The following is a 24633-nucleotide window of genomic DNA, read 5'->3' on the forward strand; positions in this document are numbered from 1 at the left end:
AGTGAAATCAGGCTTGCCTCAAGTGAAGCTAAATCCGCACTGCCCAATAATTAATGGAAAATAATATTCTGGGTTGGGTTAATTTTCCATTAAACCAATAGTTAATGGAAAATAAGATTCATGACTTCTCAAGGATTGGCAAAGAAATGGAAACTGTGGTGAAATATTGGGCTATGCCAGGAACAGAACAACTCCTTCCCTTGGGAGCACTTAAAGAGTCTTATCAGCTCCTGCCTAATGGACTGTGCACCTTTAGAAAGAGGGACAGCACCTGCAGACAGGTAATTGTTCTTTTGCATAAGTGCAATGCACAACATAAATGGTTTATTTACTACTACAAGTAGCAATACTCGTTTGATGGAAACTGGGATGTGGATAAATTCATGTCTGAATGATTATGGTAATTTTAGGCAGCCCAGAAGAATGGCTCACATGTTGTTCAGACATGCAAAGTCTGAAAATGAGGCATGTTTGCACCTAAGTCAAAACTGTTTAAGTACCTCAAAACAGAGACCAGCGATCCAGTACAGAGCAAGTCAATCCACATAAAAAACCAGAATGGAGGCTTGTGGGAGTTCTGCTGCCTCTTCATGCCTGATTTTGTAGGGTTGGAATTTGGCTTGGGTCTCAAATGCTCCTGCCATGTCCCCTCCCTTAGTTTACAATACTATCTCCACCTCGGGCTTAATTGGTTGCCTTTAGGAGAAACATGAGGGAATTTTGACCCCTACTCTGATTGGCCTTTGAGTGGGAAAATTTCCACCCTCTTTGGGGTTGAGGATTTCTGTTGTCACAACTAGGTAGCTTGAAAATTTGTGAAGTTAGGTCAGAATAGTAAGCTGTGGAGTGCAACTCCAGAGCCTTCTGAAAGACAATTGTTGATTGGATGGTGCTGGCTTGAGGTATGGGCGACCTCAAGATAGGCATCTGTTGGAAAGGCTGCGGCAAAGTGTAGCTGGGCAGCTGGGGCTTGTCTTGGTTTTCTTAGTGTACTGCTCAATTCTGGGGCAAGGAACCTCTAGCCTAGGTCACAGGACTGCTCAACCTCAGCTCTCCAGCAGCTGTTGGCCACTGTGGCTGGTGATGCTGGGAGCTGTAATCCAAAAACAGCTGGTGAGTTGAAGTTGAGTATCAGTAGGAAGTTTCCACTCTATTCCCCATGGGATCAGATTCCATATTAGGTGTCATCCATCTGCCATTATGAAGCCTGTAAATAATATTATGTTAATAACATTGTGGCAAGCTGTTCCACACCACTTTATCTGTACTCCTGTCTCAGTGTCTTCATTGGTTCTCATGCAAATAGGGTGTTGCCTAATACAGAAAACTCAGAGATCTGATACCCAGTTTTGCAGAATGCTTAAATGTAATTTGCTGCATATCTGGGATACAAAAGCAACAGCAATAATATACCAGATGTGCTGTGCTGCATAACTTAACTAGCCCAAACTGACAGGGAAAATTTACTCTTCAAAAAATGTAGTTTTTTGAAAGTATGAAATTATTCAAGCTGAAATGCAGTACACTGCACCTGCAGGATTTTAGAAACATCCTCACACCTGGCTTATAATTTGAGAGAGTTCTCCATGGCTGTCTGTAACTCTTATGTTAACAGATGTTATTTCCCCCCTATTAGAATAAAGAATTCATGTTGTTCCTGCCTTTTCAGTATTCAAAGCTCTTGTGTGTTCTTTTTATGTAGATAAAAGACTAGTAAGGCATTTTCCTCATAACACATCCTTGTAATATGGTTTAGATTTGAGCAAACACCATCAGTGCTGCTCAAATGTTGTATTCAGTTTCCCCACATACTGCAATAGTCCCAAATACTGCAATTAGTCCCAAATACTGCAATAGTCCCAAATACTGCAATAGTCCCAAATTTACTGCAAGTCTACTAATACTTATAATAATAATAATAGTCCCAAATACTGCCTTAGTCCCAAATACTGCAATAGTAAATCCAGCATCAAAGCACACTTGCCACAATGCTGGGATTCTCTGCAACACCACTGTCTGTCTCCACAGTAAGTCCTCACATTTTTGCTGTACAGCCCACCCATGGAGATTAAGATGGGCAGGGGTGGGGGGATCGTGCTGCTGTCATAGTAGTACTGAGATAACATGTCCCCCCCTCCCTCAGATTACTTGGTTTTGAGCAGCTGGTTTTGAGCACTGCCACTTATTGCTACATGGAAGCATTAATATGTGGAATTAATATATGGAGTTCTCTGACACGGGATGTGGTGATGGCCACTAAGTTTGGATGGCTTTAAAATAGGCTTTTATAAATTCATGGAGGACAGGTATGTCAACGGCTACTAATCTGATGACTATGGCCCACCTCCAGCATCAGACGCAACTCTAAATTCCAGTTGCAGGGGAGCAACAGCAAGAGAGAGGGGAGCAACAGCAGGCAAGCCCACTTGCCTGTGGGCTTCCCAGAAGCATCCGGTGGGCCACTGTGTGAAACAGGATGCTGGACTAGATAGGCCTTGGGCCTGATCCTGCAGGGCTATGTTTATGGCAAATCCATATGGTCAAATGCAGCAATTTGCTGAATTTTTATGCCACCATTCATGCAGGAGCTCATGTCTGTGGTTTTACTTTCTTTCCTCATTTCATTGTTACCACCATGTAAGAGAGGTTAGGCTGGCAAATGGAGTGTGGCCTAAGGCTACACAAAGTCAATGATATTTGAAAACATTTTTCCTTCGTTTAAGTCCAGCACTGCAGCCATCACATCCAATTGGTTCTCTTTGATAATTTAGCAGGCGGTACATGGGATTAACTGTTCTTTGGAGGGGTGAAACAGAAAGTGTGAAAACAGGATGTGTGACTCACATGCACATCCTGTTTTGGCACTTCTTGGAACTTAGCCATTATGGCCTTTCTATTGGGTTCAGGTGCATTATGATTTATGTATTACTATTATTTTGTCTTATTAAAAAGTCATTGTATATAGTTGGACATATATAAGGTTAGGGATCTGGAAGCCAATGCAACCATATCCTTCATATAAAGACGAATTTCATAATATCAAAGGACTACTGTGATCAAGCAGGCTCTTTCACAGTTGTCTACTACAAGTTCAGTACAAATTCTAATGAGATATGTAATGGGTCACCTAGACAATGCTCCTAGTATGTTGCACGAATGCTTCTGCCTCTTCTGGCAATCTGCTGGCAATCCATGAAAATGTTGTGCCATTTCAAACAACTTTAACTTGACAAAGACAAGGTGTTTCAACAGATTGCCAGCAGATGGCCCTAAGAACTTACATGATATATTTGGGTGCCATATTAGTCTCCTACTGGAATTTAAATTGGAATAAATAACCATCTGGAAGAGCTCATAATTAAAAAGCAACATGGCATACAAGACGTGGTTCCTCTTCTGAGCTGAATGTCAGAGATTGTGTGTGTGTGTGTGTGTGTGTGTGTGTGTGTGTGTGTGTGTGTGTGTGTAATCTACAAGGTTGGGGAGAGGGAGAAAAAATGGACAAATTATGTGGGGAGCAGTGGCTAAGAAGGCTTGAGCTGGGCCTTGGTGTCAGACAGTCATAGGAACAGAGGAACATAGAAAGCTGCCATATTCTGAATCAGACCATAGGTCCATCTAGCTCAGCATTGTCTGCATAGACTGGCAGCGGCTTCTCCGAGGTTGGAGGCAAGAATCTCTCTCGACCCTATCTTGAAGATGCCAGGGAGGGAACTTGGAACCTTCTACTCTTCCCAGAGCGGTTCCATTCCCTAAGGTGAATATCTTACAGTGCTCACGTATCAAGTTTTCCAGGGTGGACACTATTTAGCTAAGAGGACACGTCATGCTTGCTACCACAAGACCAGCTCTCCTCTCCATCGTCCCTGGTTTGCTTGCCATTGCTATCCACATCCTACCCAAAGCTAAAGGTGATTTATGGTTACCAGGCCAATCTTCTTGTTGGGATTAGTTCTGGTGATACCTCATTCGTTCCTCTTTGCCACTTCCTCATCCATGGGGATGCTTTCACAACACAGGAGACACCTGCGTGTTACAGTAAACTGATAGGCTTCATAGGTGGTATGGTGAGCTGGTGTAGTGTGGTGCAGGGGTGTAGCTTCCATTGTACAAACAGTTTTGAAGAACCCAGGCCGCCACACCCCAGGGGCCATGCTTGGCACCCCAACCATGCCCCTTTCAAAGGCAGGGAAAGGCATTCCCAGCCAGACTGGGTGCTCAGAACTCCACAAATGTTACTTCAATATGGGGCATGTGACCCTGTTTACTATCATCGCCACATCCCCTGCATCTGATATCAGACACAGAAGCATCTAACATCAGATGCGGGGGGTGGGGGCTACTGGTGGCAGCCTTAAGAAAAGCTACCAGAGTCCTTGCTATGCCACTGGTGTGGTGGCTAAGAGACTGAACTGTGAATTGGAACTTTTCTCTGCCATAAACTCATCAAGTGGCCTAAGGCAACCCACTCCATCTCAGCTTCAGCTTTCCAGCAAAGAAAGAAAGAAAGAAAGAAAGAAAGAAAGAAAGAAAGAAAGAAAGAAAGAAGGGGGATAATAATACTTACTTTACAGAGTTGTTAAGAATAAAACAAATTCATATAAAATAAATTCAAATTCATATAAACTTCTTTGAAAGTATACAAGCATTTGTTTTAAATGCAGGGTAAAAATAGGAAATATATTGGAGTAGAAGTACTGCACATAATTGTACACAGAGATTTGTATATGTGTACACTGGCCATCATCCCTACTAATGGTGCAGCACCACTGCATGCAAAGCATTTCTGCAGTCTTTAGTAATCCAGAGTCCCCCTGTGTGGGAGGCAGGGCCAGTTCACCAATCTCTCCTACCTCCAGTAGCACACTTTAACACCCCTAAATTGTTCCAGAGGGTCACACATCCCTCAGGGACATATTTAGGTATATTAAAGAGCCCTTCTGTGGGAAGGGGAGTTTGGTGATAATCACATGCACCCACCTGGCAAGACTTTGGATTACTAAGAGCCCTGGAGGTGCTTTGCATGCAGCATCCCTACACCATTGATGGGCACATTACCCACTGTACACAGATTGTTTGTGCATTGAACCTAACATGTAAATAGAACTACAAAAACCTGAATTTGTGTATAGACAGCTGTATACACATATAATGCAATGTCTGAATAGGGCTACAAGAATGTCTACTTCTATACAGACACCTGTGCACATGTACAACATGATGTCTGAATAGAGTTTGTGATTCATTCCTATCTGGAAGTGTAGAACATTTCACATGGGTAGAGAGGGAGAGAAAGGGAGCCTTAGAAATCTTAGAGAAGTGATGAGGAAGAGAGAGAGCTAGAAGAGTAGGAATGAGTTAGAACTCGACTAACTCAACTATGAGTTAGAAGAGCTGGAATGAAAATGGATGATGTGGATAGGATGAAAGGGGGATTTCTAGTTGTCCTTTCATTTCAGTTTCATCTTTTGATACCTATAAAATGTTGTGTGTTTTGTTCTTTTTGCTTGTAGTCATAGTAATATTACTAATACAAATTAATAACTACTAACATGAATACAGTCAGACAGTTTGAACATATTTGTCCTTCTGCTGTACTCATGTATATCTTAAGTTCACAGATTGTCCATGCTGACCTTCTAAAAGATGTATACTTAGAATAATGTCTCATTTTAGCAAAACAAATTATTGGCTTTTCATCCTTTTAAAATGCCTGTGGTTTCCAATCAAAAATTCCTTGCTCAGTGAAGAAGCCTGGAGCAAGAGTGTCTCATTACCATTGCTACCACTCATATACTAATAGATTTGGGCTTGGAGATACCTCCCAGAGATACTAAGGTTGTTGCAGAAATACTAATTATAGCAATAGCAATAGCAATAGCACTTACATTTATATACCGCTTTATAGCCAGAGCTCTCTCAGTGGTTTACAATGATTTTTAGCATATTGCCCCCAACATTCTGGGTACTCATTATGGTGCAATGTTTAGATGGATGGATGGATGGATGGATGGATAGCAGTGATTTGCACACATTGAAACTTCTGCATCAAGAACACCCCAATTTGCTGCTCTTGATATCTAATAGAACATGATGCAGTATACATACATCTGATTAATGTGAATAAGTTGATATTCTGATATGAGAGAGTAAAAATGGTTGAAGCTTGTATGAAATGGAAAGATGATAGCTACCTAATAGCCAGAAACACAGAAATGTGAAATTGGTGTCTTCGTTTAACTGAGGTATGATCTACTCAGGCAAGATCCTTCTTTGATCCATTCACCCCCAAGGGCTCAGCTGTGTGAAAAGACGGAAAGAATCAGGGTAGGATTCAAGTAAGACTTGCAAGCCAAGATTGGTGAATAAGTGGTTGGAAATATGAAAATTATGCACAAGCCTTTCAAAAGGAGTAATGTGAGAGCTGGCAAGGGTAAAAGAGGGCTGAATCATGCCCCATGACTTTTTTTAATCTTTCCAGAACCTTAAATGTGATCATCTATGTGATGAATAGTTATTGCATGTGAAAATTTGTGACGATCGATGAGACTACTTCATTTTACAGTACAGATCACTATACTGGTGAATTGAGGATGGAATTTATTCCTTGTTGCTTTTATTTTCCTCATGTTGTGCTTTTGTGCTGTATACAATGATATTAAACAAGCTATTTTACTAAAACTGTACTGTGAGAGGGTATGCTAATGATATTGTTTACTTTTTCTGTTCAAGTACATTGAGGTGATGTGACAATCTTAGAGTTCTAGTTCTCCCAAAGGTAGGAAGAAGTCAAAAGTTAATATCCTTTAGAAGCAGACCATGGAGACTGCTACATTGTAACACCAATTTCATGATTCATGATGATTCATGTTGCATAAGAAATAAAGGGAAATAAAGGGAAAACACAGTGAAATCCAATCAGGAGGTGTCTTCAGGCTAGTTAACACAGCAAATTGGCAGGTCACCTATATATATAGTGAAGCAAAGAAGCTTTGTACTCTTATACACGTATCCCATGCATGGAATGTGTTTTATGATTCTGAGGCCCATACGTATATGCTCCATCCATGTGTCCTCCCACATGATCTGATTTTTTGGTGGATCATAGTCATAAGCACAGAGCATGTACAAATACGTGCAAGTGGACCTCAGATTCCATAACACTTTCAATAGCAGTTGTCCCTCTGTGAACATGTAGACTATACATGGAAGCTTGTATGAACCAGTCCCTAGAAAACTGAAGTTTTGATAGTGGGAGCTATTGCAAAAGTGTAAGCACTCCATATTATCATAACATTAAAAAGGTACTGAAGATGATGTTTTATAATATAACAACAGCAAAACACTTGGATGATGTGGAGATGAATAAGAATTAGCGGCTGTCTGCCAGACAATTGTTCTGAAGTAGAAAGAAAGAATAATGGGATAATTTTCACATTTTCCTGTTTTGCAAAATAAAACAATAAACCCAAATTAGGATAGCTTGAATGACAGATGTGAATGTGAAGCCCTGCCATCAACTCTTGGGGGCAAGAGAGGTTCATACAGAGCAAACTAAATTATATTGCAAAAAAGGCCTTGTTGACCTGGTAATTATATTTTGGAATTATTTTCTCTTAATGGAACACCAATTAATTTTCTCTTAATGGAACACAAATTGTAACTCCTCCCACCCAGTATATTTGAAGCAAGAAACAAACAATTAATTTGCATAGCAACTCCACGAAGACAGAAGTCAACAATGCAAATATAATAGTCTCAATGAGTGGCCTAGGTATTAAAGTGATTGGGTTCAAATATTTGTCTCTCTCTTTCTCTCTTTCAACATCCATATAAAGAATACATACAATACACCTCTAAAACAAAGTAAGAGCACAAATAAAATACTCACTGAGCCCATTATCACAACCAGCCCTTCCTGTGTAGGACAGGGCTAGCCCAGGTTGGTCTGGTTGTAGGAAGTCCTGGGATCTCTCCTGATCCCACCACTCCTCTCCTGGATAGCCCTGATCGGCTACTGAGGTCTAAAGGGAGGTAGGAGGACAAGCGTGCACCTCCTTCTCCACTAAATAGTCATGTGGGGCTCCTTTGGGCTGCTGGCAGCCGGTCCTGGGCTGCCAGCAGCCATCTTCATGATAGAGCTAGTGTCATGCCCTTGAGCTCCAACAGCGAGGAGGAAGGGAAAGCTGGCAGCTTTCCGGCTGAGTCAGGAGTATCTGAGGGGCAGAGCCCGGCTGGCAGCGTTCCTGAGACATCTGTGATAGATCCAGCTGATGGTTTAGAACAGGCACAGCAGCCTGAGTCAGCAGAAAGTGTGAGAGACCAATCGGAGGGAGAACTAGGCATTGAAACACCATTGACACCACAACAACGCAGGTGTTCTAAACACAGGACGCAATTGGAAGCTGTTAGGAGGAGCAAACGCCTATCGCTGAGGGCTGACAAGCCGTAAATTCCTACCAGCTGGGAGCTCTCGGCTTGCTCCATAAATTACAGCACCAGACTCCTACTCATTGCTGAGATTCAATGCACGTCATTCAGTCGACAGCGTCCAGCCAAGCCGTGAACTTCCCTGGCCGTGGGCCAGACCTTGACAGCTAGGAGGAAAGAGTGGCCAGGCAGTGTGGAGCTTCCTCAATGCACCATGCTGCCTGTGTGGTGCATTGTGGGATACTGGAAGACTCCCAGCTTACAATTGCAGCCCTGAAGAATGCTGCTGCATTGTTCATGTGGTGCCTGAATGGTAAAGCACAATGGGGACTCAAAATTGTGGGGTGGGGGAAAGCAGGTAGTTTCATGTAGCCCCTCCCAACCTGCCCCCATTTGATCATGTGAAAGGGCTCACTGACTCTCCATTATACTGAGCACTTTTAAAAGGAAGAAATCGACCAAGAATTTCTGCTACAGTCTTCCTGTGTTTCAGTGGATTTTTATGGAGGAATGTACAAAGCCTGTTGTAATGCAAGGAAATCAAACAGCAAGAGTTCTTTGCCATTCTGTGGTAGGCAAAAAGATTGCCTTTACTCAGCTTTCCAAGAAAGATGAAGGGATATTTTACAAATGAGTTTCTTTAGCTTAGGAGTGTATGAGTCACTTTGGGGAGATCTACCTACCTATCTACCTACCTACCTACACAATTTCCCATAATGATAAAAACGGTTTTTAAGATATGTTCACAAGATAGGCTGCTCTGATAAAGTGTGATGGGGTGGGGGTACATGAACTGAATGGAAATACAATGCATTTATTTAAGAAATTTCTAGGCAGCCCTTCAGACAAAACCAGGGTCATGTACAAAATTAATAAAGATAAAAAGAAATGCTATTCTGTAAATGCATCTTCATAGAAAAACAAGCACTCCATTCACAGCTTCAATGTTCAGGGTGAGTAGCATCACTCCCATTCTCCTACCCCTGGCTTTAGCATATTCTGCCAGAACCCTGGACCATCAGCAAAATGCAAAGAGGCTGGGGTGGGGTTTGGGACAGCATCCCTACATATGTTCAGCCTGATACTGAAGATATGAACATAGCTAAAGAGTATTATAAGGACAATGAGAGATTTCCCCCTCATGAAATGTTAAATTTGAATTCTTTCTGCCTGTTTTAAAAAACAAAAATGTGCATGCTTACTAACAGGCCTTTTATTCTTTGGTTTTAATAATCTAAAATGTCTGTGGATAGTTTAAGAAAAGCAGATTAAAATTGCTCTACCTAAAAACAATTTTACTCATTCAGAACAAAAGGTCTGACAAGGTGTACAAACAGGTTTCTATACACAATGTTTATGGAATATGTATGTAAATGTGCATTTGGATGCAGATTTGCACCTGAATCTGCATCACAGTTCTTATCTGGCCCATGTTGAAGTGGCTGGCTTTTGATGCTGCAGATGGAGATGCACATCCCAAACTAGGATCAGCTAGTGGTGTAATTAGATATGTGTAAATCGCAAAGATGTGCTGGTGGTGGTAGGAGACTGGGATGTCAAAGTTGGAAAAGGTAAGGAGGAAAACACAGTCGGCCTATATGGCCTAGGAAATAGAAATGAAGCAGGAGAACGACTTATTAGTTTCTGCCAAGCCAATGATCTCTTCATTGCTAACACATTCTTCAAACAACCAAAGTGGCACCTATACACATGGACATCACCAGATGGAGTACACAGAAATCAAATTGATTACATTATTGGTGCAAAGAGGTGGAAGAGCTCAGTTATAACAGGAAAGACATGGCCGGGGCCAATTGTGGAACATATCACAAACTGCTCCTGTGCAAGTTCCAAGTCAAGCTAAAGTGAAAAAACAAAGCTATCCAGCTTCCACGATATGATCTTGAGAATGTATCCACCATTTTCAAGAACGTCCATTAGGAAACGCTTTGAAGTTCTGAACCTCATTGATAGGGAAGCAGAGGAACTGTGGAATGAAGTTGTTAATGTGAAAAGAGATTGCCAAAGACCAAGAAACAGAAGAAAGTAAAATGGATGTCAGAACAGATGGTGGAAATTGCCCAGAAGAGGAGAGAAGCCAAAGTCAAGAAAAATAAAGACCTCAGGAAGGAACTTAATAGGGAATTTCAGAAAGCTATTAGAAGAGACAAGAAGCAGTACTGCAATGACATCTGTAAAGACCTTGAGGATGGAAATAGACATGGAAAAACAAGCAAAGTTTTCCAAAAGATCTCTGAAGTCAGAGGGAGGTTCCAACCTCAAATTGGTATGTTAAGGGATGCCAAAGGACAGATAGTAACTGACTCAGAGAAGATCAAACAGAGATGGAAGGACCATGCTGAAAATCTGTACAGCAGGGACATCAACATCCAAGATACCCTAGAAGATATTCCCTACTTTCAAGAACCTCTAGTATGGGAAGATGAAGTTAGATCAGCCCTCCAGTCATTACCAAGTTGGAAGGCTACAGGAATTGATGGAATGCTACAGAAATATGGCAGGCAACAGAAGAAGAATCAGTCAAGGATCTAACCAAACCATGCCAGCAAATTTGGAGAACAACACAGTGGCCAACAGATTGGAAGAGTTCAGTCTACATACCCATACCAAAGAGAGGAGATTTAACAGATTGTGCAAACCATCGCACAATATCCTTAATTTCACATGCTAGGAAAAAATGCTCAGGATCATCCAATGCAGATTAGAGCCCTATGTGGAAAGGGAAATGCCAGATGTTCAAGCTGGATTCAGAAAAGGCCGAAAAACAAGACACATCATTGCTGATGCATGCTGGATAATTGAGAAAGCCAAAAAAATACCAGAAAGAAGTCAATATGTGCTTTATTGACTAGAGAAAAGCCTTTGATTGCTTCGACCATATCAAGTTGTGGAATATCCTTAGGAAAAGGCGCATCCCAGAACATCTCATTGCTCTCATGATAAACCTATACACAGGACAGGAAGCCACAGTCCAAACGGGTGAAACAGACGGGTTCCAGATTGGCAAACGAGTAAGACAAGGCTCTATACTTTCTCCCTCTTTATTCAATTTATATGCTGAACATATACTGAGAGAAGCTGGATTGGAATAAGCTGAGCGTGGTTTTAAAGTGGGAGTAAGAAACATCAATAACCTGTGCTACGGTGATGACACCACTCTGATAGCTGAGAATGAGGATGATCTGCAAGCTCTAGTAATGAAAGTCAAGGCGCACAGTGGAAAAAATGGGACTACAGTTAAATGTAAAGAAGAGTAAACTAATGAAAACAGGTACAGCAACCAGCCTCAGAATCGACAATGCAGACATTGAAGTGGTGGATTGCTTCTGCCTTTTAGGATCCACCATCAACAGTAAAGGATCCCCCAGTCTAGAAATACATTGCAGACTAGCACTTGGTAGGGTTGCAATGAAGGCCATGGAAAGGATATTTAGATGCCTTATCGTTTTTACTCAAACAAAGATTAGAATCGTTCGGACAATGGTTTTCCTCATGACACTCTATGGATGCGAAAGCTAGACTTTGAAGAAGCAAGATAGAAAAAGCATTGATGCTTTTGAACTTTGGTGTTGGAGAAGACTTTTGAGGATACCATGGACAGCCAGGAAAACAAACAAATGGATCATAGAACAAATCTATCCAGAATTTACACTTGAGGCACAAATGACCAGGCTCGAACTATCATACTTCGGAAACATTATGCAAAGACCCAGCTCCATTGAGAAGTCCATAATGCTGGAGAAAGTTGAAGGAAAGAGAAGAAGAGGATGACCAGCAGCAAGGTGGTTAGACTCGCTTACGACAGCAGTGAATGCACCACTGAGAGACCTTAAAGGCCAAGTTGAAGACAGATCATCCTGGAGAGAATCTATCTATGTGGTTGCTAAGAGTCGACACTGACTTGATGGCACTTAATCAATCAATCAATCAATCAATCAAATAGAGCTGTACTGAGAGCAATGTGTTCTGTCTCTTTTGACTCTTGAAGTCCTATCTTAGGCTTTTCAGTACCTGAAAACTAACCAGCAAAATACAACCATGAAGGGAACTGTTTCAATAAATACAACTTTGACACAACCCCATTACAACACTCTTCATCTGCTGGAAAAGTACAGAAGATTAAAAAGGGAGGGGGCAGCAATACATCCAAAGGACCAAAGCAGGTGCTAGAATCTGAGGTAGAGTTCTACTTTTTACCTCTCTGTTGTCAAGTGCTTGCAGGTCCATGAGAGGACAGCATGGAGGATCCTTCTTTAGATGTGATGATTTCATAGTTCGGAGATAGTGAGGCTATTCTATTCTCAAGACTGGGCTAAGGCAGCCAAGCCCGGGCTAGGCACCCCATGACCACTGGAATCCATGCAGATCCTGGTAGCACCACGGTGGCAAACCTGCCTACAGAACCCACCAGTTAGCCGAAGTTAATGTTGCAAGCGTGCCCTTAACTCAGTCTTACTGCTCGTGTGAGAGTACCAGCTGCTCCCAGCCTACACTGGCACAGGAAAGGGCTTCCAGCTGTTGCTGGGGAAATTCCCACAATGCACCACACACTCACATGGTGCATTGTGGGAGGTGCGGGAGTTGGGATAACACATCCAACCCCCACACCTCTGCTTTGCCTGGGGCAGCAGCGGACCATCTGGGCGTGCAATATGCGTGCACAGCAACGTCTCGGTAATCATCTGTGGGGAAGGTGAGGTTATCGTCTCCTGCCTCCCCAGCTGCACTCCTGCACTCCCAAACAGTCTGTCAATTTGCTAGAGCCAGGCTTATCAATGGTTTACCTTTTGCCACCGAAAGCAACTGTATGCAGGTGCTAGAACAAACAGCTCAGATATTTAAAACTCTTTAGCCAGATGGAACTGCTTCCCCATTCCAAGTTGGCAATGAATTGTGAACATTTACTTATTAAAGTTGCACTCTGTGTGTCTCTGTGATTAAATGTTACCTTAAAACTTGGAAGGTTGAATTGATTATTGGAACATTTCAAGCACGCAGCTAGTGCAACACAATTAAACAATGTGCTCCAATAATGCTTCTGCTGTATCCAACCTCCTTTTACCTTCTTCCCAGTTCTCTCATCCACACAGCAGTCTCTTGCCCTCTTCTCTTGTAATCTCTGCCACCATCATTCCATCTCATATTTCTTGACTGCTTGACAGCAGCTTTTCGCTTCCCCTCTTAAAGTTTCCAGTTATTCTCTCATCCTCTCTCTTCCTTTCAAGCACATTCCATTTGCTTCACTTTTCTTGCAGTCCAGCTGGCTGTTGCTTCCCCTCTTTTTTCCTCCGGACTTTGAAGACTGATTCTTGGCTTTCCCTTACCTCAGACCGTTTATTCTTTGCTTCTGGGTCTCACATTTGTACATAGATGTCTTTTTGGGAATTTACTTTCTCCATTCTACTCTCAGTAACTCACCTTTTCATTTCTACCACTTAGCCCCCTTTATTTTAGGTTTCTGGGTTTTTTTTCCAGAGACTCTTCTCCCAACATTCATTCACACTCTTGACAGACCAAGAAACAGACTCCAGGGAAGAACTGTTCACATAATAAATTTTATCTTAAATGGTGGCATCTGCTGATTTTGCTGAGATTCAGCCCCACCAGAGTGGCATATTCAAGTGGTTTTAAGCTTTGACCATGGCTTCGGTGATGCATAGGAGGGCAGGTGATGAGTGGAAGAATAATACTTCATCTCCACTTCCTTACCAGCCCATTAATCACTGATGCTATTCCCTTTGTAGCTGGTGTGGTTGTTTTGGCAAGCTCTCTTCTTGGAGTGTTTGTAAGGAAGATGTGGAGAGGCTATTGGTGAATATGCCCTTTTGGAACTTGGGGGAAAGTCTGGAAATATCCATCATTTCTTTTTTATTTACCTGTTTAATGTATAGGACTTATTACTGGTAATTAGAATCTTGTGGCAATTTGCTCATGAGGCCTTTGCACAAGTATAATGTGTAGAAGCTCAGACATGAGCCAGTCTGAGCTCATTAAAACCATGCTAACAAACTGGCCTCACCTTAGAAAGCTCCGTGCTATCAAGTGATGCACTGAGGCAGCTGGTCACAGTATCCAGTAGAAGAGTTCTAACACTCGTATAAGGAGAGAAGCTGGTCTGTCAGATTAGTTTTTCTGAGATTCACCAGTCAGTCCAGATCAACAGTAGTTTCCTTTGGCACTGTTGTGTTGACACTTACTGCACTGTGCAACACAATGGTGACTTGGTTGGGTCTTCATGGCTCTTTTGGAATGAAACCTGATCCCCTCCAGCCTCCTTGCAGAGTAATCTTAGGGTATTTGGGGCCCCATCATGATAGACAAGAAGGAGTGGGAGGTTCTTGCTATATGGAACTCTGCCCCACTTAAACTTACAAAACATTGGCTTACACTGATATACATTGCCGTATATCTGTTCTTTCCTTCTCTATTAGTTCTGTTCTGTTGTAAGCACATGGTGTTGTTTTGACAGTTACTGATGAGTGTCAAATCATGCAATGTGTGTGTGGTATTTGCTCCCCCTCACTCCTAGCTCCTTGCTTTTCAATCACATATACTCCTACACTGTTCTGAAGAAAAGGACCAGTGCGCGTTTGTATCCTTGTGACTACTTAACCTCTCTGTACCTACTTCTTGTCACTCACTGCTCTCATCAACTACTTATCAACTTCTCTGAGTTTTCTTCAGTTCTCAAGGCCTTGTTCTCTGACCTTCCTGCCCTCATGTATTCATATCCATCACAATGCACAGAGCTAGCAAAAAGTAAATTTCTTTTTGTCTCTTACAACACTCCTCAGCAGGACAGCAAGCCTTTTGATTCGGTCACAGAATTCCTTTCTGCACTGCCTTTCATAGTTGTTTCCGGCAGCATCAGTGATATTGTTCATGACGCTTTAGAGTGAAGCTAAGGTCCTATTCAGGTATGCTTCAACTTGCAGAGGCTGTACCCTGGTATAGAATTAATGAAAGCAAGCCTATAAGCTCCACCTTCATGCTGATCATGTTGAACTCTCCCCTTGCTCCAGTATTTGGAGAGACAAAGGCTGTAGTTGGGAAGAGATTCTCCCCATGATAAAGAGTGCTGGACCTCTGAGGACTGGGCTTCTTGTCAAATACAGTTTCCCCCAGACAAACTCTTTGAATTCCTGCAATGTTTAGTAGGGATATGCGAAGTGATTCGAGTACAAAATGATTTGTACCCAAATCTACCTGTTTGGGGCAATTTGTAGACAAAACAAATCACCCCTGTGCTAGCTGGCCAGATTCGGGTCCAAAACAAATTGCCCAGATTTCGGACCTGAAAAATTTGTAGATTCAGACCTCCATTTTCGGCGATCTCTCTTGCTGTCTCCATTTTGTGTCAGGGATTATTTTTTAAAATCTTGGCCTCCCAAGCTTCAGATTGGTGATTTACAGCGTGAAACTATTGGCTGGTGATCCCCACCCCTGGTTCTAGATTGGCTCGTTTCCATTCAAACCTTGTGTTGCCAGGGGTGACTGACCCCTCACTGGCTAGGGGAAGGGCCAAAGAAGGGACAAGGGTGGGGGGAGTTCGAAGGAGGGATTTTCAAATGTACTTAAGGAGGCAGCCATCCACCATTCTGTCTTTCTGCCTCATGGAGGAAGAGAGAGAGAGAGAGAGAGAGAGAGAGAGGAGCTTTGCTTTGCCTTGCCTGCCTGCTGCCTAGAGTGGATTCTCTGCTTTTGTTCCTGCTTTCCTGATTGAGGAAAAGAGAAAAGAATTTTTTTCACCCCCTTCCTGCTGCTGAGAAAATCACTGCTTGCACCTGCTGTCTGTTCAAATAAATTTGGGTACAAAATGATTTGTACCCAAATCTACCTGTTTTGGGAGATTTGTGGACAAAACAAATCGCCCCTGTGCTAGCTGGCCAGATTCAGACCCAAAACAAATTGGGTGATTCGGTTCAGGTACAAATTGAATAGAAAAATTCAATTTGTGTACATCCCTAATGTTTAGACACATTTTCCCATGGCACAGTGTCACTGCACATGTACAGTCATGGGGACAGGGTTTCAGTGTATGTCAATACAGGAATCTGGCTTATAGATGCACTTTCATTTATGCTGTACCAGGGTACAGCACCCATGAGTGGAAGTTCACTGGAGAACTGGGGGAGTTGAGCATGGACTTTAAGCAAATCCTCATGGGGCCTTCTTATACACACTCTTTATTAGTCAGGATGACAGCCAGGATGTTTGCCTAAATCTAATGGGGAGGCTGTACCCCATCTAATGGGGACACAAGCTAGGGCTTCCATTTTTTGGTGGCAGCCCCTTGTCAGGCTTAATATCAAATCTCATCCTTAGAGGCACAGAGGCAATAGTTGACAATACTAGATTTCACACATCTTTGAATTGCATCTTCCAGGATTTTTAAAAATGTGTAGTGGTAAATGTTCTGGACTTGCTAGAATTAGTCATACTCATTTCCAAGTGTTATGTTGTTCTATTGTTCTTTGGCTGGGAACATAAGAATGGCCCTGCTGGATTAGGCCCAAGACCCATCTAGTCCAATAGCCTGTTTCACACAGTGGCCCACCAGATGCTGCTGGAAGCCCACAGGCAGGAGCTGAGGGCATGCCCTCGCTCCTTCTGTTACTATAAGAACATAAGACAGGTACAAAACTGATATATTTTAATTCTTAATTGACTTTATTTTTATTTAAATATTTGAATACAGACATTTTTAAAGCTTGTTACTGATGTTGTAGTCCACAACATCTGGGAATCCCTGTTAGAGGGAACACTGCAGCTATTATTATTCATGATCAAAGATCAAATTATATCTACCATTCATAGTAGAATCGCCTATTCTCTATAGCAAAGATGAACTGAAATTATTGAGGTTGATTAAGCAGGCAGTTTCCTTTGAACAAAGAATCCTTCACCTCATGCTAAACTGAATTGACTGATTCCGTACTCAACATTGTGGAATGCAGAAGGGCTTCCCTAGAAATCATAATCAGAACTAACAGTATAGGACAACTAAGTTTCATTTTGCATTTGTTCAAACCAATTCACAGGCTGTGTAACCATATTGTGGGAGGTGGTTGGAAATGCTTCAGTATGGCAGTGGTTCTTCAAGGGAATAACAGAATTTGAAAGCTACTCATAATGTGGTTCTGTCCAACAGTATAAAAATTGTGTATATTGGCACCAGATTTAGTGATGGCACAAGGAAAAAATACACGAAGCATCAATGAGACAGAGTGTCGGGCGTGGAGGGGGGGTGGCTTTGACTCACATATGAGATTTTCTCACAGGAAGAGAAAAAAAAAATCTTTGACGTTAATACTCCCATCCAAACATCATTTATCTCAAGTAAATCCTGTTGATTTTGATTGAGCTAGTTATCAAATAAGTGTGCTAGCCTTCTTTTAATTTCCAGTTTATTATTGAGTTATAATTTCCAGGTGCTGGCAAAAATGTTGTTTCAAACTTTCTAGAATTTGGAATTGATGATAAAGAAAAGCATTCTAAGTGTGTGAAAAGTTCATTTTCTTCAAATAACCACAGGATCCAGAAATGGGGGAGGTAGGAGAAGCCACTTGTCTGCGGACTGCTTGCCCCTGTGGCACCACCTACGACCACATATTCCAGGTGGCTATGGGTGATGAGACAGAAATATTGTCTTTGCATTGTATAATTCATGGTTAGAAAAAATAAAATGTATGCCTCTTGTGCTACAGCACATTATCCCTACATTATGCATTGGGCTTGGCCTCAGCTTTCATCATGGATTTTTGTCCAAATGAGTGCGATTTAAGTTTCTACAGTACTTTGTAGGTAGGATTTGAGTTTCCTTTCCCATTTTTGAAGGCTTAAATGGGAGCAACCTAGCCATATAGTACAGTGTGATGGTTAATCGTTGCAGTCAGAAAGCACACAGATAATAGTGATTGGAAAGGTTTTCATGTAGGTAAACAGGGGACATATTTGGTATCTGACCTTTCCCCCCCGTCTTGAAATAGCTCCAGGCTCTTTGAATTAAACCTGAAACTTCAGTGCAGTATCAAAGGCAAAAGTTCCTCAACGTTCCTGACACGCCAAGTCCTTTTGCTCACCACCGGTCATAATTACAATCCTGAATTACAATCCTTTTGTGCATAGGCTCCCACTCATCCCAGCAAGGTGACAGCTTGCTGATCTGCAACTACACAAGGGAAAGGAGCTTTCCTTTTTTACAGGATGGAAAGAAAAGAGAGAGAAACCAACTACCAATATCCTGGTGGTGTTGGGGTGTGGTGAAACTGACAATCATTCAAAACATTGTGGTGGCCATGGTACATCCAGGATGTGTGGGTATCACATAATCTGTAGTTCTCATGATATATACTAACCATCCTAAATACAGAAAAGTATAAAATGAACAATCTATTATCCAACAGTATTCCTTCTTCAGTTGATACCCAAAGTGAAGCAACATTATTGGAAAACAGAGTTTTAATTCCCCACCCCCACCCCCAGATTTGAGTCTAACCATGCCTAATGCTTATACGGATCCTCTTTCTTCAAGATGCTAACACTACTACCACCACTGCTACATGTACTACTAGATTAGCTACGTCCATTTCTGGAGGCAAATGACCTTAAAACAGTGGTACATATGCTGGTAACCTCCAGGCTTGACTACTGTAATGTGCTCTGTGTGGGGCTGCCTTTCTACATAGTCTGGAGACTGCAGCTGGTACAGAAAGTGCCAGCCAGATTGGTCTCTGGGACAACACAGAGGGACCTCATAACACCGGTTTTGAAAGAACTGCACTGGCTGCCAATATGCTTCCAGCTGAAATACAAAGTGCTAGTTCTTACCTATAAAACCCTCTACGGCTTAATTACAGGCTATTTAAGAGAGTGCCTCCTTTGTACCTGCTGCCTGTTACGATCTTCTGGAGAGGTCCGGTCATGGATGCCACTGGCTCATTTAGTGTTGACCCATGACTGGCTTTCTCTGTGGCTGCCCCTGGGTTTTGGAATATGCTCCCTGCTGAAATAAGAGCATCTCCTTCTCTGTTTGTTTCCTTAAGACTCCCCTGGTTTTGGTAGGCTTTTAATTAAAATGAATTTTAATAATTTTAAAACTTGTTTTAATATCTATTCTATTTTATTGTTTTTATTCTCATGTATTTTAATTTGTAGCTTTTAAATATTTTAAATTTTGAACACCACCTAGAGATGTACATATCAGGTGGTATAGAGATATGACTAATTAATTAATTAATTAATTAATTCAAGGCTCTGTAATCTACTTTGCAAGATACTAATCTAAATTATTCTATGCTTTTGTAGGGCTATACTATACCTATTCAGAAACCAGAAAGCTGAGACCAAGCCCATTAAGTGACTTTTTCGGACATTAAGAACATAAGAAAGAAATAAGACCATGTGGTCCAGCACCCTGGTTCTTATGGTACATAACCAAATCCAAAAGTGTCCAAGGGAGTAAAAAAATAAGCATGAAATAAACAGAGTCATAGAGCCTATCTATATGCATGCCTAGAAGATAGTAGTGATGGGAGTTAACAAATCATTCTTCACCACCATCACCACATCAGTGGAATCATATTCACCTAAGCTGTTCAAGTTATGACTTGTGTGCCCAAGGAAAGATCCACCAAAGGGTGAAGCATTTGCAGGCTGCTGTTATAATTTTGCTTGTTTTCTTGCTGGTAAAGTTGATTTGCTTGTGAAATGACTGAGGCCAAGGGCATTGGAAACAATCCCTTAAGAACAGCCCTGCTGGATCATCCTGTTTACACAGTCACCCACCAGATCCCTCTTAGAAGCCAACAGAAAAGAGGTGAGGGCATGTCCTTCCGCCTGCTGTTGCTCCCCGCAACTAGTATTTAGAGGCTTCTTGCCTGTGAGGCTGGAGGTGGCCCATAGCCACCAAACTAGTAGCCATTGATAGACCTGTCTTCCATGACTTTGTCTAAGCTGCGAGCCATCTAAGCTAGTGGCCATCACCACATACTGTGGCAGAGAATTCCATAGGTTACTTATGCATTGTGTGAAAAAATATTTCCTTTTGTCAGTCCTGAATTTCCCAAACTTCAGTTTCATAGGATGACTCCTGGTTCTAGTGTTATGAGAGAGGGTGAAAAATTTCTGTCTACTGTTTGGAGAGATCTTTTTGCAGCTCCTCACAACAGGTTTTGGATTTCACTACCTAAATAGTTTGGTGTCATCTGTGAATTTGGCCACTCTGCTGCTTTCCTCAACTTCTAGATCATTTATGAACAAGTTAAAGAGCACTGATCCCAGTACAGATCCTTAGGGGACCTCATTTCTTACTTCCCTCCATTGCGAAAACTGTCAGTTTATTCCCACCCTCCGTTTCCTGTCCTTCAACCAGTTACCAATCCAGTTCTAGCCGTAATCTTTGTAGTTATCATCATGACAACTCCCTTGTAGTTGTCATGGCCCAGGACACAGGTGTGGTTGTTTCTACATCAGGAGGATAGTCCAGGGGCAACAGTGGGGATATTCTAGGTCAAAAGTTGAGATATAAATATTTTATTTATTTAAAATATGAACCTGGATGCCAGGTTCCCAGATAAACACAATTTCTTATTGTGGTCTAGTGGGTCTCTGAGATGTCAGTAGGTGATTATAGGGTCAATCAGGGTATTTTTCACCAGATTAAATTTATTTTTTAATTTATATCCAGGTTTTGAATTACTTTCACTTTACTGTCAGCTTTTGAAGGTTTATCTTTAGAAACACTGATGTGCCTTCTCCTGTACTTCAACAGCTGACTATCAAAGAGGTGTGACATTTCTCGCCCTCTACATGTACCACCCCCCTGCTGCCAGTTGCTTTGGCACTTTCTTTGGGTGGGCACGTTGTCAGTGGCATTCTCCCTTCTCAAGACAAACAACCCATTTTGACACAGTGAAGTCAACCCAACTTGATTGTGTGGGTGAGGATGTTACAACAGTTCTCTGATAGCTCACAATATCTTCCCAGATTTCAAGGCAGAACTCTTTCTTCTAAGTCTTACCAAGCTGAGGACCAAGCTGAGGACTATGCTAATAGAAATCACAGCCTAGTGCCCTGCTTTTGGTATCCTATATTCAAAAATAAAAAAATTCCCTCTGCCCAGAGCCTTTCTGTTGTTTCTGAGGTGTTCTGAGTATAGATTCTATGATAGCAAATAAGAGTGGATTCATGGTGTCTCATTGAAAATCTCATTTGCTATCATAGAATCCACACTCAGAACACCTCAGAAACAACAGAACCCTGTACGCCATGGGTTAGCAACCCATGGGGGTGGTTGGCACCCTATGTGCAATACACCACCACTCGCTCTGGGCCACCCCATCACCCCCCAAGTGCAGTTATGGGGCTGCTAAAACCTCCATTACACCTTATGAGGAAAAACCTTAAAGACATGTAAATTTCAACAATTCACCAAAAATCAGCCCTTTGCCCAATCCCTCTGCAATTGGTATGGTAAACTCCACCCATTAGGCACTACCACCCCACACCGCTCTTCTGCCCCCGATCCCACTTTATGCCCCAAATATGCCACAAAGACACTAAAACTTCAAATATTCACCAAAAACCAGCCCATTGCCCAATCCCTCAGCAATTGGGGTAGTAACCTCCACCCATTAGGCACTACCACCCCACCCCACTATTTTGCCCCTGGGACCCAAAATTCGAGTATATGTCACATCAGACCTGTTTGCATTGAAGTCAATGGGAGGCAAAAATGTGGGAAATTCAAATAGATGTCATTGCTCAAAATGGAGGGGGAAGAAGAAGGCATTTATTGGCCACAAAATGGAGGACCGAAACAACATATATTTCTGAGCCGAAACGGGGATGATTCGTTTCGGCTCCTAAAAATTTCGGAGGGCTAGAAGGGTGATTCGGTTCGGATCTGAATCACCTGAAATTGGCTATTTGGGGTACAGATCGTTCTGTACCCGAAACGTTTCGCACATCCCTAGTTGTCATGGCTGACATGGAGCTATCCTGCAAGTATATGCACTTTCATACAGTTGATACTTACTCTGAGGCTTTTCAGATTCCCGTTGATGCTCCTTCCTGCTGCAATGCCACACTCTACACCATAATATTGCTGAAGTTTTCTTGAGTCTCAGAATCAGGTTTTTGGGCAGCATAGATAGCTGCAGGGATGGCAGGAGCAAGGCAGATGAAGGGGAATAAAGATCAGTTCTGTGAGAGGAACTGTTGGAGCTAGGATCCTGGCAGCATCAGCTTTCAGCTGCAATGTCTCATAGTGACCACTGGGGGGAGAGGGCTTAGGGTCATGGATAAAATCCCTCTTTGTTCTTCCCGTGTTAGTCTCCATTTTGTCTCTCCAGAGGTGGCTGTTTGTTTTGGTCTCTCTCTTCAGCCATGAGCTACAGCTGAAATTAAGCTGCAGGCTTTTTCACATTTGTTTGTAACCTTTTCTTTACATAAATCCTTGTAGTTCTTCAATACTAAAGAACTGTCTCAAGACCTCTTGCTTTGCTGCTTACTCACCAAACTGGTTTTGCTTTGCTATTTGGGGACTGAACTGCCATTCTTCCCCTACAGGAACACCACTCATAGTTCTCTCAGTCCAACCCTTTGTGTATAGAGCAGATTATAGAATTACTGAATAAAAATATTCTGCATGTATTCTTCAGAATTGTTAATTTTAAATTAATAAAGCTGAATGTAGAAAGTGAAATTTAATGTTATGTAACTTTAAGAATCATTAAATATGAAAATACTATTTGATGATGATGATGAAGATGATGCCTCTTTTTCCTACCAATACTCTCTTTTAGCAATACTTTAGCATTTTGCCACTACATTTTCAAATACATCATTGCCCCTAAGAAGTCTATCTGGGAAAAACCAAGATGTATTTGCTTCACAGGTTTACCTTGCCTGTATTCCCATATTTCTACCCAATCATATTTCTAATACCCTTTTCTGTTTTCCTACAGGTACTTATGTCACCTTCACCATCAAGAATCATATGTATTATTGTGCAGTTCATCACGGCAATGCAACGATCAGATATGATTTCTTAAGGTAAGACAATCAATGTCTGAAAATATATTTAAATCAGGATGTCTTATATAGAGATGGATAGATGGATTGTCTTTCATTTCCAAGATAATACCTATCTGTATTATCAGGGGTAGGGCTCCATATATTAATCTCAAGCATTTATTTTGACGTCTCTAATGGTACTGAAATACTCAAAAACTGTAAGGATGAAAGATATTTGCTTTCTAAGTAGTTGATTGTTTTAAAGATTACATGTTATCCTGATCCTGTATTGCATTGCTTTTGTTTGTGTGTGTGTCTGTTCATAAAAAATGTAAGTATATTTTTAATACTTTATGTGATATGACAATTAGGTCCAGCCAATAAATTAAAATCTTAATCTCAAAATATCTCACACTGAGAAAGACTAGCAATATGCACAGTAGGTTGTATAATAAGTAATTGGGAATTGGGAAGGTATTGCCTTCATTAATTCTAGTAAATGGTTTAGTTTATTTCATCATCAACAACAAAAAGTCTTGTGGGCATGAGTTTTCATAGGCAAAAACTTACTTTAGCAGATGTGTGAAGTGGACAGCAAATATGCATGAGGCTTGTGAAGTTCATTGATAGTTCTGGTACATTTCTTTCAGACTTCAGTTGTGACTTATGTTGGTAGGAAGAGAGAATTGAATCTGAAATAATACATTTCAGAGCAAGAGACCTTTGAGTAACTGAAGGATAACTGAAGGTTAACACTGGAGCTTCTGTTTTGGGATATGACAGCAGAAAAATGGTGGGCAAGGTTGTAGAAATTGTGTTCATTAGGTTTTGGCAGTTATTTTCTAGAATAAGAGGGCTCTGCTATATATAAAAAATAGCCTAGACTTGGTTCTAGAAGGGTACCAGTTAGGAACACTAATGCGATTACATCAGCAGCTATAACTTCTTCTCTCTGAGTTAATTTGCGTTAGTTGGTCTACAAAAACAAGATTCGTAATCCTCAGATAATGAAGCATCACCCAGAGGTTCCTGTAAAAGCTTTAAAAAGTAGAAAATGCATCACAACTGGTATGACTGTTGCAGTTCAGTCATATATTGGCAATTTCTCATCTCAACAATAAAGCCACTGAGAGGGAGAGTGGGGGGGGAGGTTTGGGTCCATAG

General features: G+C 41.6%; 1 protein-coding gene across 5 annotated transcripts in view; it reads left to right on the top strand.

Moving 5' to 3' along the window:
• LRRC4C (leucine rich repeat containing 4C) overlaps positions 1–24633 on the top strand; it is a 1145515-nt gene that overhangs the window by 860773 nt on the left and 260109 nt on the right. For all 5 annotated transcript variants that reach the window (XR_008308694.1, XM_053256515.1, XM_053256493.1 and 2 more), the window contains one exon: positions 23421–23508. The gene's annotated coding sequence lies outside the window, so the exon portion shown is untranslated. The remainder of the gene's footprint in view (positions 1–23420; positions 23509–24633) is intronic.

The sequence above is a fragment of the Hemicordylus capensis genome, chromosome 1 (assembly GCF_027244095.1).
Source record: "Hemicordylus capensis ecotype Gifberg chromosome 1, rHemCap1.1.pri, whole genome shotgun sequence".
NCBI lineage: Eukaryota > Metazoa > Chordata > Lepidosauria > Squamata > Cordylidae > Hemicordylus > Hemicordylus capensis.